Below are 18,847 nucleotides of genomic sequence, written 5' to 3'. Positions count from 1 at the left end.
ACCCTTAAGGGTTTGGGATTTGTGCAATGTAAAGTCAGCTTAGCAACACCCGAAAATAGTGAGATAAACATTTGACAAGAAAGCAGAGTAGGCAGGATAGTGGGCCCTTCCGGTTGTCCAGCTCTGGCCAACATGAGAGTTTAACCTTTGAAAGTTAAATGTGTTGTTGCCTGGTACATCCCAAAAGGGGGGGGGGGGTAAAATGACAAGGAGCTGTGTTGTATCTTATACTTTCTTTGACCAAGTGGTTAACTTGGTGAGAGATGCAGAACATGATGCACTAGTGTCAAAGAACATTTTGCCTGCTCCAAATACACCCCCTTGTGTTGCCATATTTTGATTTGCTGCTTTGAACAGGCATTCTTTGTTGATTTTTGCCTTCCCATGGGCTGTGCTATATACAGTACTGTGATTATTTTGAGGCATTTAGTAGGTGGTGAGTGAAAAGGAGGGCAGCCATTAGGTAGTTCACACTCTGAATTATGTGAAAAAAGATGTGTTATGGTCTTTGAGACCCCTCCTAATAAAAATTATTGAGACCACCACTTTGGTCAGGAGACACTTTTCTCAAGAAGTACAACCAAGTAGTTAGGTGCCAAGCTATGAAAATATAACTTAAGATAAATAGTAAGATCACCATATGGAGTTACAGTACCTTAACATGGTATGGAGATTTGACAATTTTATTACTTTGCATGGAACATTTACAAACTATTTTTGCGCACATAGCAGTGTTGTGGTTGCTTGGGATCCAAGGGGCACATTTACTAAGGGTTGAATATCGAGGATTAATTAACCCTCGATATTCGACTATCGAAGTAAAATCCTTCGACTTCAGATATCGAAGTCGAAGGATTTACCGTAAATACTTTGAATCGAAGGATTCGAATGATTTTAATTCATCGACCGAGCGGTTTTCCTTCGATCAAAACTTGCTTAGAAACCTTATGGGGAAAGTCCCCATAGGCTAACATTGGTGCTCGGTAGGTTTAAAGTGGCGAAATAGGTAGGTACGTTTTTTTTAAAAAGACAGTACTTCGACTATCGAATGGTCGAATAGTTGAATGATTTTTAGTTCGAATCGAATTCGAAGTCAAAGTCGTAGTCGAAGTAGCCTATTCGATGGTAGAAGTACCCAAAAAAACCTTCTAAATTCGAAGTTTTTTACTTCGAATCAATCCATCACTCGAGCTTAGTAAATGTGCCCCTTAGAGTATAGAAGCCCATGATTGGCTCTTAACAGCATGTAATATATACCTAGGCACATCCCCACAGACTTAACAAGACCCAAATCAACTAAACTTAAACTATATTATATTTTGGAGACAATAAATATATAAAATAATATATAGAATTGTCAAGATCTGTCACCTCCTCAAGTGCTACACATGTGTACAGTATGCTGATAGTATTGCCAAAATTAGACAAACTGGCTGATAAAATCAGGGCACATATTTTATCACTAGTTCACAGCCTACATTGTACTTTCATAACACCTGTCCTTGAACAGTGGCAGAACTACCAGGGGTGGGGAGGGGGGCAGCTTTACATCCTGCACCTGGGCCTGGCCAGGGCTAGGTACATTGGATTTGATATTGCTGCAGGCAACATTCTGTATCAAGGCATTCCTGCTATGCATAGCTGGAGATAAATATTCCTAAATGCAAACAAGAAGTTGCAAATAAATTTACTATATGCAAAATGTACAGAGCCCATCAATAATAAATAGTAGTGGCATCAACTACTATACACAGTATTTACTAGAAATGAATTGATTGACATACTTTTTTACTAAGCAGCAAGTAGGTATGACCCTAGCAGTATTTCTGTAATATATTTTTAATTACTCATTTGTATCCATTGCAACTGATCCATTCCTGGACTGGGCTCCTCTAATAACATATCTTTAAAAATCATTAGCTTATCCCCTCTGGTCTGTACTAGATCTCTAAATCACATTTTAATATAAAAGAAAAACATGCTAAAGTTCTTATTTATGCATAGATTTCCTTTTGCACAAGGATTTGATTAACTCCCAGGCACTTTTATGCTCAGAGGAACTTGTATTAATTTGAAAGCAGCAATATTCTTTATTTTACGAGGAATTATGAGAAAGATTTCAAATGGCAGATTTTATTAATAAAGAGAAATATAATTTGATGTTGGATAGAAATAATTTGGCTCATTTAATATTAACATTTCTTTTTTAAAATGTCAGTTCTGCTATTTGATTCTCTACAGACCATGTTCATGAAATTATTTTTGTACATTCAAGAATAGCTTTTAAGAATAGTCCCCTAGATGAGCATTTCTCATGGAATGGACATATTAACCAGATTTCCTGACAATGTAAGTATATTTCTGAACCTGATTTGATGTCAAAATAATTATAAATTGATAATAAAAGTATTCCCTAAGGCAGGCCTTCTAAGTCTTTTAATTTTCAGTATCTTCATTCTTTAACCTCTTCGGCTAACTTGTAAAAATGAACACGTCAAAGGTTCTGAAAAGAGGAACACATGAAGGAAGAATAATTTACCTTTTTTTTTCTCCTTGTTTTAGCTATTCCATTGTTATCTGGGAGCTACTCACTCAGAAAAAACCTTATGCAGGTAACTTTAATATTTCCTTATATTTTCTGCTACATTTTGATCTTAAGGTACTAAATTTCTCCAGTACCCATGTCAGCCATTTAGTAATTTGTAATTCTGATTGGTTGCTGTAGGTAACTGCATAGGGGAAAATTAGTGCTTAGTATATCAGCACCAAACTGAAGGAGGTATTAAGGGGTAGATTTATTAAGGTTCAAATGGCAAATTCGAATTTTTGAAATTCTTTTGGTAAAAATTCACAAATTCGAATTCAACTCTAATTTGAATGTGAGATTTATCGCCCTTGACCCTGGAAACCATTCTAATTCGTATATTTGCCAACTAAACCCTGCCGCGTTAATGGCAGAGGTCCGTTGAACCATTTAAATATGTTAATTGCTTTCCTGACATTCAAGTTATTTTTCAGAGGAAAACTCGATTTGAATGTTCGCGTCATTCGTATTTGATTGAATAAACATTTGAGTATTTTCATAAATAACCTCCCATTCAAATTGAGAGTAAATTTGAATTTGTTAGAGTTAAAAAAAATGTAAATGTTGAAAATTCACATAACTTAGAAATTTGACCTTTGATAAATATACCCCTAAAAGTAATTCATGGAAAATATGTATAAATAATATTTTTCTTTAGAGGAAAAGTTTTTTCTTTAAATTAACCCTTTCGCTGCCAGCCAATTTGGCCTAGTTGAAACTTCTATTGCCAGACCGTTTTTGAACATTTTTTGCTCTTTCACTTTAGGGGACTTGCCTGGGGGGTCTTTTAGTTTACCCACGAAAACAAGGTATCGTTTTTCTCAGGACAACCTAAGCTTTCAAAATATGCTAGTATTTTGTTGTCATTCCACTCCAGTAAAAAGATATGGGGTTCTAAATGTATAAAAAAAAAAAAAACAGTTTCACATGATAAAAACACATATATCAGAAGCATAATTTATTTTATGCATGAGAACATGGCAGATTTGGAAAGTTCTGTGTCTCCTGAATGCGCCAATACCAAATATATATAGTTTTATGGAGATTTCTTACTTCTATAGATCAAAAACTTCGAAGCAGTAAACTACCAAATTTCCAAAGCACTGCTCTACAAAACTGCATACATCTGATTTCAAGACCAAACATTCCACTAACAGTAGGTTTACCCTAAAAAACTACCCCTTATTAGAAAGAACAGATTCTAACGAGTTCAAAATGGGTAAATATATATTTGTACTCCAAACTACCAAGTTGCAATTCTTTCCTAAAGTTAGCAGTTTTTATAAAAATGTGTTACATTTTTGAAAAATTACCTCAAAGTGTCCAGTCTACAGCATCGTATCTACCACATATCATTATATACCAAGATACAACACCCTAAATATGAAAGCCCAGGGTTCGCTGAACAGTTTGATGCCCAATATGCATAGGTACACCTAAGTATGTGGCGTATAGGGGCCCCAAAACGAAGACACCCCATATGAGTTATCAGTTCTGGAATTCCAAATACTGCAGAAGCCACAAAAAAGAAAGCTCTCTGTTTGATTTCAAATTAAGCAGAGAAATCCCTGTCTAAGGCAGGATTTTTTGTTCTCATTTGGTGTGTGAAGGTGTTAGCTACTTGGTGTGTGAATTTTGGGAAGTTTTGAGTTGATTTACTTTATTTAAAATGGATTTTTATTTTGACCCAGAAGGTGAGTGATTGCTAGCCCAGTTCCCTTCACTTCCTGTGGGCTACAAACTCACTGACAGATCCCCTACCCCTCCCCCACACCTGGGTGTCAGTTTCAGTTGTTTTTTGTATTTAGTTTCAGCTGAAATTTATCACTATTTGCACAGATTGTGTGTGTGCTTTTATTTTTATTCTTGTTTTGTAAAGAGAAAGCTAAAGGGAGAAGGATTTAAGAAAATAAAACATTTTCTAGTAGCAGTGTAACTCCCAGGCACCTGCTCTCATTAACCCTCTCCCTGCTAAAGCTTCTCATTGTTGCATTTACTTTTGTTGATTAATAGAATTAAGCTTACTTTTTTGTGGATTGTTTTGTAAAATAATGGGAGGGAATAAAAAACAAAATGATAAAAAAATACCTCAGGCTCCTAAAGGAAAAGGAGCTGAAAAACCTGGCTGTAGCTATGCTAAAAAGCACCAGTCACAGCCTTTGGCAAAAAGCTCCACTGCTTCTGTTTCTGCTGCTGCAGCCAATGTGACCCCTGCTAAAAGTTTTGCACAGGCAGTAGCTACCGGCAACAACCCAAGCCAAGTCACTGCTGGGGTAGAGCAGCTTACAAGGAAGCATGGGGTTAGATGTCTAATGTCAGGAGCTCATGGCATAGAGGCTTACATAAAAGCTGCAGCTGAAGTGGTTGGCCCCTCTGTAATAGTGGCAGCAAGTAAAATGTATGGGAAAGCCATAATATTTGCCCGTACACTAACTGCAGTGCATACTCTAGTGCAGAGAGGCATAACAGTAGGGGGTAGTTATATCCCTGTAGAACCCCTAGAAGGATTAGGCATAAAGATAGTCTTATCTAATGTGCCCCCCTTCCTGCAAGACCATTTATTGCTACCCCACCTGCAAGCCCTCGGCGAAATAAAGTCAACTATTTCTAAACTTCCCTTGGGTTGCAAGGAGAGCAGATTGAGACATATCCTCTCTTTTAAAAGGCAGGTGCAATTACTTTTGCCTCGGGGTCAAGATACTATTGAGGGGTCCTTTGGTGTTCCATTTGAGGGGGTGCTGTATAAAATCTTTTACTGCACAGAAGAAGTGAGGTGCTTCCTTTGCAAGAACCTGGGGCACACTCGCCAGAGTTGCCCCAAAGGGCATATTAAGACCACAGTCCCTGTTCCTGCCCCCAGTACCTCTAATGCAACAGCATACCCTGCCACATCTATTGCTGCAGGCTCCTCAAAGGAGAAATCCCCTTCAGTAAAGAACCTTAAGGTGGTTGTTACACAACCCACCTCTGAAACCTCCAAACCTCCTCCTTCTTCACTCAAGTTATCTAAGGCTACAGCCTGCATTTCAAGTTCAGCAAAAGAGAAGGGGGGGAGGAATGTCAATGCATCCCTTAGTGCTGCAGTTGTTCTTGCCAAAAACCAACGTAACCCTGTTATTAACACTCCTAAGGGTGTGGGGGTGCCGGTGGTTGTAACACCTGTCATGGTGGGAGCAGAGAGTAGCATTTCCTCTTCAAATGACAAGAAAAAGAAGAGGAAATTTAAATCCAACAGGCTGATACCCGAGGAATGGGTTTCAGTGGTCAATGATGGAGCACCCCCATCCAAGGGCAAAAAGGGCAGCAAAACATCTGCTCCTCATGTGGTGATATTGTCTGGTCCAACTGTTGGATGCAATCAACTGGTGCCAGACCATGCACCTATAGACCCAGTTGGGGAAGAGGAGAGGATTATGGGTCTCCCCACAGAGTCAGGGGTGCTGCATCTGTCTCCAACAGAGGATCTTCCCCTGGAGTATAAAGGGACACCTAATGAAACCCCTGCAGAGTGGGCAGTAAGTGTTCCTGAGGTGTTGAGCTTTGGGAACTACAACCAACCTCAGTGTTTAGTGCCTCAGGGTATTTCACTCCAAGAAATGGAGAACATTGGGACAACCCCCATACAGGATCCTGCAGACAATGCTGCGAGGGAGGATAATGAGGCTAGAGTTGTAAATATGGAGGATAGCCAGACAGACTCTGTAAGGTCTACTGTGCATGTTAAGATCTCTCCTCCATTCTCTTCCACTGATCCCAATGTTATTGCCATTCAGGAGGCACAGGAGGCAGTGGAAAGAGCAGAGGTTTCCCATCGAGCCTCTAAAGCTCCTGTTGTTAAGGAGCCAATTCCATCTGCTACCCCTGAGCCAAACACCTCCAGTGGTGTTCCAAGCAAAATCCAAGTATTATCTGAGCCGTTGCAGGGTCTCCAGATAGCAGGTGCTTCTGATCCTTCTCCTGCAACTTCTTGTGTAGATATTATCAAAGCTCCAGTGGAGAGGGGGAATTATCAATCCCTTAGCCAAGAAGAGTTCTTGGATGAGGGGGACATCGAAGAGGAGGTTGACACAGTTGTGACAAATCCTTCTACCCCAATCATCCCAGCTGTGGAACTCAAGATGTTTCTTGAGAGCACCCTTGGTGTTAAATTGGAGAAGAAGCTACACATGGCTCTAGAGAAGTGGAATGATTTGACTTTGGTGATCAGTTCTGTGAGACAATACATCAAGGTCATAAAAGAGGCCAAAAACTATGGAACCGCAGAATATCTCCGTAGTGTTAAGTTCCACAAAAAGTGTTTGTCTCACCAGGCCTCTGTGAGGGCTAAAGCATTTACTAACACACAATAATGGCTCTAAGTATAAGCACTCTTAATACGAATGGCTGTCGGGAGCCTTTTAGAATGTTTCAGGTACTCTCCTTTCTACGCCAAGGAGGGTACTCTGTGAGTTTCCTTCAAGAGACCCATATCACTCAGGAGCTTGAAGCGACCTGGCATCTGGAATGGAAGGGCAGAGTCTTTTTTAATCACCTCACATGGACGTCAAGTGGGGTGGTGACCTTGTTCTCAGAATCCTTCCAGCCAGAGGTACTGAGTGTTAATTCTGTAATCCCAGGCCGTCTGTTACATCTCCGGGTCCGGGAGTCTAGTGGAACATACAATCTGATAAACTTGTATGCCCCAACTACTGGACCAGAGAGAAAGTATTTTTTTGAAAGTTTATCAGCCTATATGGAGACAATTGACTCAGATGAAGCCGTGATTATAGGGGGTGATTTCAATTACACCCTTGAGGCTCGGGACCGGAATGTTCCCCAGAAAAGGGATTCATCTGAGTCAGCTTTGCGGGAACTCATTGCCCATTTCTCCTTGGTAGACATCTGGAGAGAACAACACCCAGAAACCGATGCTTTCACCTATGTTAGGGTGAGGGATGGCCGTGTGTCTCAGTCCCGGATTGATAGGCTTTATATATCTAGCCATATTATGTCACGAGTTCGGTCCAGTAATATTAGCTTGGCACCTTTCTCGGACCACAATTGTGCTTCTTTGATAGTGGCAGTTGCACCATCTCTGCCCAAAGCAGCCTATTGGCACTTTAATAACAGCTTATTAAAGGATGAAGGGTTTGCAAAGGCAGTCCGGGAAATGTGGACAGACTGGAAGGGTTATCAGGATGAATTTGCCACACTGAGTCAATGGTGGGATGTAGGCAAGGTTCACCTAAAGCTCTTGTGTCAAGAGTATACAAAATGTTTGAGCAGACAGAAAAATGCAGAGATTGAGGCTCTGAATAGGGAGGTGCTTGATCTTGAGCAAAGGCTGTCAGGCTCTGAAGACCAAGCCATACAGTGTGAATATGTAGAAAAGAAAGAGACTCTGCGTAACATGGAACATCGACAGGCTCGTGGTGCTTATGTACGAAGCCGCATGCAGTTACTCTGCGATATGGATCGTGGCTCACGATTCTTCTATGCTCTGGAGAAGAAGAAGGGGAATCGAAAACAAATAACATGCCTTCTTGCGGAGGATGGCACCCCCCTTGAAGATCCGGAGGCTATCCGGGACAGAGCCCGGTCCTTCTATCAGAACCTTTTTTCTCCTGATCCCATCTCTCCAGATGCCTGCAGGGAGCTATGGAATGGGCTTCCAGAGGTCAGCGAGGGGAGAAGAGAGAGGTTGGAAAAACCAATCACTCTGAATGAACTCTCTCAAGCACTCCACTTAATGCCCCATAATAAATCTCCAGGGCTAGATGGATTGACTGTAGAGTTCTTCCAGTTCTTCTGGGATACTCTGGGACATGATTTCCATAGGGTTCTAAATGAGGCCCTCAAGACCGGTGAGATGCCACTTTCGTGTCGTCGAGCAGTGTTATCACTGCTACCTAAGAAGGGGGATCTCCGCCTTATTAAGAATTGGAGACCGGTCTCATTGCTCAGCACAGACTATAAAATTGTAGCCAAAGCTATATCACTCAGGCTCAAGTCTGTGCTGGCAGAGGTGGTTCATCCTGACCAGTCCTATACAGTCCCCGGCCGGACAATTTTTGACAATGTCTTTCTGGTTCGGGATTTACTACATTTTGCCCGGAAGGCTGGTCTATCTCTCGCTTTTCTCTCCCTGGATCAAGAGAAGGCATTTGACAGAGTAGATCACCAATATCTTTTAGGCACTCTGCAAGCCTATAGCTTTGGCCCACAGTTTGTGAGCTATCTAAAAACACTGTACACCTCTGCAGAGTGTCTTGTTAAAATCAACTGGTCTCTGACTGCACCTCTGGCCTTCAAACGAGGAGTTCGACAAGGATGCCCTTTGTCGGGACAGCTGTATGCACTGGCCATTGAGCCTTTCCTGTGTCTACTAAGGAAGAGGCTTACAGGACTGGTGCTCAGGGAACCTGACATGAGGGTAGTTTTTCAGCATATGCTGATGATGTCATCCTTGTGGCCCAGGACCTAGTTGATCTTGAGCGAGCACAAGAATGCCAAGAGGTTTACGCTGCTGCCTCATCAGCTCGGATCAACTGGACCAAGAGCTCAGGCCTTCTGGAAGGTCCTCTACATGTAGATTCTTTGCCTTCTGCTTTTCGCGACATCTCGTGGGAGACTAAAGTCATCAAATATTTAGGTGTCTATCTGTCAGCTGAAGAGCGTCCTGTTCCACAGAATTTTATTGAACTTGAGGAGCATGTTCTTACCCGCCTGGGAAAGTGGAAGGGTCTTGCTAAAATGCTTTCTATGAGGGGGAGGGCTTTGGTGATTAACCAGCTGGTAGCCTCTCAACTCTGGTATAGGCTGACATGTCTTAGCCCAACCCAAGAATTCATTGCTAAAATCCAGAGAAGGTTGCTGGACTTTCTCTGGATGGGAAAGCACTGGGTCTCTGCAGGTGTTTCAAGCCTACCCTTGAGAGAGGGAGGACAGGGAGTTGTATGCATACGCTCTCAAGTACATACTTTCCGTCTCCAGCAGATACAGAGATACTTGTATGCAGATCCTTCTCCACAGTGGTGTACCCTAGCATCCAGCTTTTATCATCAGGTACGCAACATGGGGTATGACCGGCAATTGTTTGTCATCGAACCTGAAGGATTCATAAGAAGCCTCTCACCATTGCCGGCTTATTACCAAGAGACTCTAAAGACCTGGAGCATGGTGACTGTGCTAAGGCAAGGAGGCATTCAGGGGGAGGACATTCTAACTGAGCCCATACTTTACAATCCATCTTTAAAGACTAGGATGTTGGAGTCCACCAGCATCCGTCACCGCCTTTGCAGGGCTCAGCTAACCAGAGTTGGGGATTTCCTGGATTTCGAGAGGTCAGATTGGGTGGAAGCTCGGGCAGTTATGCCACGCATGGGGTACCTTACCACTAGAGTTCCACATCGTCTGCTCCAGGAGATCAAGAATAACCTCTCTCCTGACTCTCACTCATTTATTGATGGGGTTTTACGTGGTGGAGAACCACATCCACCTTGGAACTCTCCACCTCCAGCCATAAAAATAGCACCCAAGACCCGTCAATCCCCTGACACACCTCCTTCTCCCAACTTGAGCCAGTTGGAGAATTTTACCTCGACGTGCTTTTATGACATGACAAGAAAGCTATTGTACTCCCTCATGCTCCACACTGTACACTTTCTTGCTCTTGTCTCCCGCTATGATACCATCTGGAGGCGGGTGTTTAATGAGGGTGAGAAACCCCAGTGGCGAGCCCTTTATTCCAGCCTGGTGCCTAGACCCACTGGAGACTTGAGTTGGAGAGTGCTCCATGGTGCTTTGAGCACAGGAGAGTACCTGGTCCATTTTACAGACTCCACAGCTGCTTGCCCATTCTGTGGCAAAAGGGAGTCTGTGTTTCATGCTTATTTTTCGTGTGCTAGACTGCAACCTCTTTTGGCTCTTTTGAGGAAACTTCATCTGCAGTTCTGGTTACATTTTTCCCCTCACGTTTTTATTTTTGGACGCCCAGTATCCCGGGACAATCGAGAGAAAGACCTTCTCTTCAACTTGCTCCTAGCTTTAGCCAAACTAGCCATTCATAAGTCTAGAATGCAATGTTTGGAGGGTGGGAATCCTCTACCGGTAGAGGCTTTGTTCCGGGTGCTGGTGCGTTCCCGCATCCGAGCAGAGTACACCCAGGCAGTGTTCACTGGCCGGTTGAGTGAATTTGCTGACCAGTGGGCAATAGATGGGTTGCTTTGCTCAGTATCCCCAGATTTGGTTTCTGTTAAGACAACTCTCACACTTCATATTTAAGTGCACTTTAATTTAAGTGACAGATCTATTATATTCATCATCAACATCTCCTTTGAGGTGTAATTCATTTTGGTGAGCAATCACTCACCTGCAATTTGAATAATATTCCAAATACTGCAAATCAGCACATTTACAGCATTTCTCAAGGGGCAAAAATACAAAAATGCATGTTCACCCCAGAAAACCATATATTTTTGGAAAGTACACATTCTGACGAATCTAATATGGGTATGCATGTCTTTCTACTCCAAAGTACCAAGCCGTAAAGCGCTCCTACATTTGCCAATTTTTATGACATTACCGAAAATCATCTCAATATTGCAACTCTGAAGCATCGTATCTCCCACATATCATTATATACCAATATAAAACACACTAAATATGAAAGCCAGGGTCCGCTGAATAGTTTGATGCCCAATATGCATAAGTACACCTAAGTATGTAGCGTATAGGGGTCCCAGAACGAAGACAGTTCTGTAATTCCAAATACTGCAAAATCAGCACATTTACAGCATTTTATGAGGGGCAAAAGTACAAAAATGCATGTTCACCCCAGAAAACCATATACTTTTGGAAAGTACACATTCTGACGAATCTAAAATGGGTATGCATGTCTTTCTACTCCAAATTACCAAGCAGCAAAGCTTTCCTACATTTCGCAGTTTTTATGACATTTACAAAAATCTCCTCAATACTCCAAACTCTAAAGCATTGTATCTCCTACATATCATTATATACCAAGATAAAACTCCCTAAACTTGAAAGTCTGGGTCCGCTGAACAGTATGATACCCAATATGCATAGGTACACCTAAGTATGTGGCATATAGGGGCCCCAGAAAGAAGACACCCCGTACGAGTTCTGTAATTCCAGATACTGCAAAATCAGCACATATACAGGATTTTGTGACAGGCAAAGGTACAAAAAATTACGTTCACCCCAGAAAACCATATATTTTTGGAAAGTACACATTCTACCGAATAAAAATTTGCTAAAACTGTCTTTCTACTCCAAACGTACATACTGCAAAGCAATGCTAAATGCAGTGGTTTTTATGATATTTCTGAAAATCGCCTAAAAATATTGCAGTTGGTCGCACTTATCCAACCCAATTTCTTACATACAAATGGAAAACACCCTAAATATTGACTTCAAGAGTCTACTGAACAGTTTGATGCCCAATATGCATAGATATACCAAAGCAGAGGGGCACATGCGGACCCCAAATGAAAACAGTGCATAAGAACTTTCTCGGCTGTCAATTCGCCTTCTGTGAACATAGCACACTGACTGCATATAATGTGCTGTAAGACCCCCTAACAGTACAAAAACCCCCCAAAACTATATATTTTTGGAAAGTACACATTCTGCCGAATAAAAATTTGCTAAAACTGTCTTTCTACTCCAAACGTACATACTGCAAAGCAACGTTAAAGGCAGCGGTTTTTATGATATTTCTGAAAATTGCCTAAAAATATTGCAGTTGGTTGCATTTATCTCACCCAATTTCTTACATACAATTAGAAAATACCATAAATATTGACGCCAAGGGTCTACTGAACAGTATGATGCCCAATATGCATAGATATACCAAAGCAGGTGGGCACGTGCGGACCCCAAATGAAAACAGTGCATAAGAATTTTCTCGGCTGTCAATTCGCCTTCTGTGAACATAGCACTCTGACTGCATATAATGTGCTGTAAGACCCCCATACAGTACAAAGACCCCCAAAACAATATATTTTTGGAAAGTACACATCCTGCCAGATAAAAATTTGCTAAAACTGTCTTTCTGCTCCAAACGTACATACTGCCAAAGCAACGCTAAAGGCAGCGGTTTTTATGATATTTCTGAAAATCGCCTATAAATATTGCAGTTGGTCGCACTTATCTCACCCAATTTCTTACATACAAATGGAAAACACCCTAAATATTGATGTCAAGGGTCTACTGAACAGTATGATGCCCAATATGCATAGATATACCAAAGCAGGTGGGCATGTGCGGACCCCAAATGAAAACAGTGCATAAGAATTTTCTCGGCTGTCAATTCGCCTTCTGTGAACATAGCACACTGACTGCATATAATGTGCTGTAAGACCCCCTAACAGTACAAAGACCCCCCAAAACCATATATTTTTGGAAAGTACACATTGTGCCGAATAAAAATTAGCTAAAACTGTCTTTCTACTCCAAACGTACATACTGCAAAGCAACGCTAAAGGCAGCAGTTTTTATGATATTTCTGAAAATCGCCTAAAAATATTGCAGTTGGTCGCATTTATCTCACCCAATTTCTTACATACAATTAGAAAACACCATAAATATTGACGCCAAGGGTCTACTGAACAGTATGATGCCCAATATGCATAGATATACCAAAGCAGGTGGGCACGTGCGGACCCCAAATGAAAACAGTGCATAAGAATTTTCTCGGCTGTCAATTCGCCTTCTGTGAACATAGCACACTGACTGCATATAATGTGCCGTAAGACCCCCTAACAGTACAAAGACCCCCCAAAACCATATATTTTTGGAAAGTACACATTCTGCCGAATAAAAATTTGCTAAAACTGTCTTTCTACTCCAAACGTACATACTGCAAAGCAACGCTAAAGGCAGCAGTTTTTATGATATTTCTGAAAATCGCCTAAAATATTGCAGTTGGTCGCATTTATCTCACCCAATTTCTTACATAAAATTAGAAAACACCATAAATATTGACGCCAAGGGTCTACTGAACAGTTTGATGCCCATTATGCATAGATATACCAAAGCAGGTGGGCACGTGCGGACCCCAAATGAAAATAGTGCATAAGAATTTTCTCGGCTGTCAATTCGCCTTCTGTGAACATAGCATACTGACTGCATATAATGTGCCGTAAGACCCCCTAACAGTACAAAGACCCCCCAAAACCATATATTTTTGGAAAGTACACATTCTGACGAACACAGAATTGCTAAAAATGTGTTTCTACCCCAAATGATCAAAGTGTAAGCGATGCTAAAAAATGACACAAGGAAAAACAATGCAAGCATAAAACTGCAATAAAAATCACAAAAAATCAAATACAATTAGGAAAATCAACGAAATAACAAAATGACAGCGTGGTTAGTGGTCAGAATGCTTGATCCAGTAGTCACGCTATGAAATCTAACGTTTTTTGGGGAAATAACAAGAGGGAAACTTGAAAATGAAGAGCTAAAAAAAAAAAAAAGTACAAAAAACCCCTATAAGTGTGTGTTTGTGTATGCATGGATTTACAGCTCTAAAAAGTGTATACATTTGTGCATATGTGTATGTGAGTGTGTAAATAAGTGCCAAAGTGTGAAAAATCAAAAAAATCAGAAAAAGTCAGAAAAGTAAAAAAAAAAAAAAAAAAACTACTTTTACTAATATGTGCATTGTGTACATGTAAATGCTTGTAAATGTACTAAATAAGTAAAAAAAAGGGGGCACTTACCGAATCTAGATGAAGGGGGTCCTTTTCAGAGCTGTAGGGTCCAGGATCGATGAGTCAGAGCAGCAGGAAGTGCGTGGGCGGCGCTGGAACACGTGAGGTCCGGGTCCTGCGACAAGGAAGCTGTTGCTGCGTCTGTGTCGCTCCTGGAGAAGGGTGTCGGCGAGGATCGGCGATCTGCTGCAGGTAAGCTCGTTGCCTAGGGGGTTGTGGCGCTGATCGCTCCTCTCTGCACGCTGTTTTTGCTGCGGGTGCAGAGGGAGCGCTGACTTAGTAAAGAACGTAGCTCCTACGTTCTTGGCACTTAAAGCCTTTTTTAAAAGAACGTAGGAGCTACGTTCTTGGCACTTAAAGGGTTAATTTGGTATATGTTTTGCTAACCCACAATAGTATTTAGCAACTAATACTTCAGCAAAAAAAAATACAAAACTGTAAGGGGCAGATTCATTAAGGGTCGAATTTCGAAGTTAAAAATACTTCGAAATTCGACCCTCGAATTGAAATCCTTCGACTTCGAATATCGAAGTCGAAGGATTTAGCGCTAATCCTGCGATCGATCGATCGAAGGATTTTTCGTTCGATCAAACGATTAAATCCTTCGAACGATTTTAATCCAACGATCGAAGGAAAATCCTTCGATCAAAAAAAGGTTAGCAAACCTATGGGGACCTTCCCCATAGGCTAACATTGACTTCGGTAGGTTTTATCTGCCGAAGTAGGGGGTCGAAGTTTATTTTAAAGGGAAAGTACTTCGACTATCGAATGGTCGAATAGTCGAACGATTTTTACTTCGATTCGTTCGAATTCGAACGAATTTAACCAATTCGATGGTCGAAGTACCCAAAAAATACTTCGAAATTCGAATTTTTTACATTCGAATCCTTCACTCGAAGTTAGTGAATCTGCCCCTAAATGTTTGAGTTTGTATCAGTGAGCAGTGTACGTAATTAATTAAAGTTCTTTGTGCTAAAAATATGTTCTTTACAGGTATGGGACCTGTTATATTGAATGCATTGGACCTGGGGCTTTCTGGTTAACAGACCTTTCTGTAATTTGTATCTTCATACCTTAAATCTACTAAAAAATCATGTAAACATTAAATAAACCCAATAAGCTGGTTTTGCCTTCAATAAGGGTTAACTATATCTTAGTTTGGATCGAGTACAAGGTACTGTTTTATTATCATGAGAAAAAGGAAATCATTTTAAAAAATTTAGATTATTTCATTATAATGAAGTCTAATTCAGAGCTTTCTAGATAACAGGTTTGCTCAGTTTTGTGCTTGTTTTTGCATTTATTTTCTCATACATTTATTACATTCTCCATTGGAATCATTGTGTAATCACTTATAGCTAGAAAGCTGTGTTGTGATTTTGAGCAAATGTGTAGCCAAGTGTAAACATCTGGCATAAAACAAGGTTTTAGCTTAATTTTTACACAGCACTGTGCACAGATTTTTACTTCAGTGATTCTCTACTGCCAGATGAATTTGTTCCAATTAGAAAAATAGGTTATACCATTAGTAACACGATTTTAGGTGGAAAAGTAAATAAATTTTTTCCAGTTTACCCGTACAAATACTATCAAGCCAGTGTCATTGACCCCAACAACCAGATAGATTGTATGTTTTATTGTTAGCCTTATTTTTATTGCTGAAAATCTTAAATCAGGAAATCCATTACTGGTCTTTCATTTTGATTTGAAGAATGCTCTATGATTGATACAGTATATCAACAAAAAATGTCAGTTTATCAAAAATTGCCAGTTGCGAATAATATAATAATATAATTCTGTTGTCCAAAACAAAACTAAGTTAATTTTAATGTGAATATATTTTGTGAATAGATAGGAAATAAATTTGTGTAATTTTTGGTGATAAATAGGGATTGGCGAATTTGACCTGTTTTGATTGCCAAAAATTCTCCGGAATGCATTAAAGTCTATGGGCGTCACATTTTTTTTTTGACACGTAGGGGCAAATTTACTTATGGTCGAATATCGAGGGTTAATTAACCCTCGATATTCGACTGCCAAATGGAAATCCTTCGACTTCAAATATCGAAGTCAAAGGATTTACCGCAATTCATTCGATTCAAAGGATTTTAATCCATCGATTGAACGATTTTTCTTCAACCAACAAATACTTAGAAAGCCTATGGGCACCTTCCCCATAGACTAACATTGACTTCGGTAGGTTTTAGGTGGCGAACTAGGGGGTCGAAGTTTTTTTTAAAGAGATAGTACTTTGACTATCGAATGGTCGAATAGTCGAATGATTTTTAGTTCGAATCGTTCGACACGTAGTCAAAGTCATAGTCGATGGTCGAAGTAGCCAATTTGATGGTCGAAGTAGCCAAAAAAATACATCGAAATTCGAAGTATTTTTTATTCTAATCCTTCACTCGAGCTAAGTAAATGGGCCCCGTAGTGAATTTTTTTCAAACACGGCAAAAAAATTCACTCATCCCAAGTGATAAATTTATACTGAGGGTTAGAATGAATTAGGAAAAGAATCATATATTTACTGAAAAGCTTTACATTAATAAAGTATTGATATTGAATGTTTCCTGCTTCTGTATGTACTATATATTTATCATTTAGTAGTTTTCTATAGAATAGACTGTCTGTAAAACATTTTTTTTTTGAAGAAATCTATCAAAATTCAACAACATCTCATAAAGTATATCTTCTAAATAGTAACTTTTATTTCTGCAATGAGTTTTTTTAATATGAAAATATTTTTTTAGTGTAGAGAGGTCAATTTCACCCTCTACACTACTGATCCCGTCCCCATCATCCTAATCTAATTAATGGAGTTAAGAATAGGGTTGGGGTGAAGGGTGTGGCATCAGATCTACTGCCCAGAGGAACCCCCTTGAAGTATTCACATTTTTATGGTTGGAAAATATTAGTTTACAATGGATATTTATGTATAAAGTTGTATTTTCTCATGATAGTCCAAATACATTTTCTTAAATCCAGGCTAAGAAATCAATCGAAAATGCATTTTAGGTGCCAGCATGTTAAATATCATTGTTAAGGTTGCAGCAGGAAAGCACCCACCTATCCATGACATTTCCGAAGAATGCCCTGTGGAATGCCAACAGATGATTAATCTGATGCGGAGATGTTGGAATCAGAATCGTAATAAGAGGCCAAACTTTTCAGGTATATTTTAAATTTTCTATAAAAATGTCTACATTTATCTGTACAAAGCTCTTAAACTAGAGCTTTAATGAACCAAGGTAAGCATATAAAACATTGTTAGTGATGAGTGAATATATCCCATTTTGTTTCACTGATAGATTCACAAAGGTGAGTAACAATTCTCGAAATAGCTGTAATGGAAAACATATGGTTCTGTTAATAAAGGTTGAGTTTTGTCTGCACTAAAAATTAATTAATTAATTAATGCCCCAAAGCAGGAAACAATCTGAATCCGAAAATACTCCAGCTAAAACCTGTCAAATTCATGTAAAATTCAATGCCAGAGGTCCCTTTAACCATTTGAAGATGTTTTTTGACTTCACGATGTTTGGTGTCGGAGTGTTTTTTTTCTCAAAAATTGTGTAAATTTGAGATATTGAAGGGTTTTAAGCATATAAAATTGAAACATTTTATATCACAGTTTAATTAATAGTAAATTAGCCAAATGGATGGGAGTTGGGTTGAGTTTATTTCTGGGGAAAAAAATGAGTTTTAATAAACTCATATAACCGTTTTTCACAGAGATTTTTTTAGAAACTTTTTCAGAGCAAGATAAATTGAATTCTTTGGACATACTTTTCATGGTGTCCATACCTGGTGAAACATTTTGCTCATCATTAAACATTATTGCTTCCAGTCAGTTAAAATCTCCAACAATCCCTTATTTAATGCATTAGTGCAGCCTTTTTATCAGGATTTTGTTGTTTACAAGTTCCAGTGTGAAGTCCAACATAACGTACAGGGCACCAAGCTCTAAAATACTGTGAAGTGGTCACTTTCTCAGTGAGCAAGGACTCTTCAGATGTAATGATATATGCCTGACAATAACTAACAAAAGGTTGTCAAGTCCAATAACTACTGGTTTGGGATAACAATTCCTGTACTCTTGGACAATGATAAATGCTTAACACCTGCTAATAGTAAGCATTAATGATAGTTATCCCTTCCACCTATGTGACCTGTGTTCTGCAGATTTCTCAGAAATCTCAAGTGCAAAGTGAATAGTACAGCTAGAACCTGCTAATAGTTGAAAGTTCTCTTTACATGAGCTCTTATGGGCACATCATTTTAGTATACCTTAACAACCACCCAGCCAAAGGTTAAAAGAAAATGGCATACAAAAAAGTGACCATTTCTTGTCTATTGAAAACAAAGCTAACAATGATCTTCCTGAAGTCTTTTGAAGTAATTTACGGAAGATTTCTTTCACCAGATATTGTCATGAAATCTCACATGTTACTTTGCCTGGTACAAAGTCCTTTCCCAGACCCAGACCCTGAAACAAATACAAGCAATGCAGGGCAAGATATTCTCAAGTCTTCTTCAACTATGC

Source organism: Xenopus laevis, chromosome 7S (genome assembly GCF_017654675.1).
Source record: "Xenopus laevis strain J_2021 chromosome 7S, Xenopus_laevis_v10.1, whole genome shotgun sequence".
Taxonomy (NCBI): Eukaryota; Metazoa; Chordata; class Amphibia; order Anura; family Pipidae; genus Xenopus; species Xenopus laevis.
The sequence above is the reverse complement of the archived record's forward strand: the minus strand, read 5'-3'. Positions refer to the sequence as shown.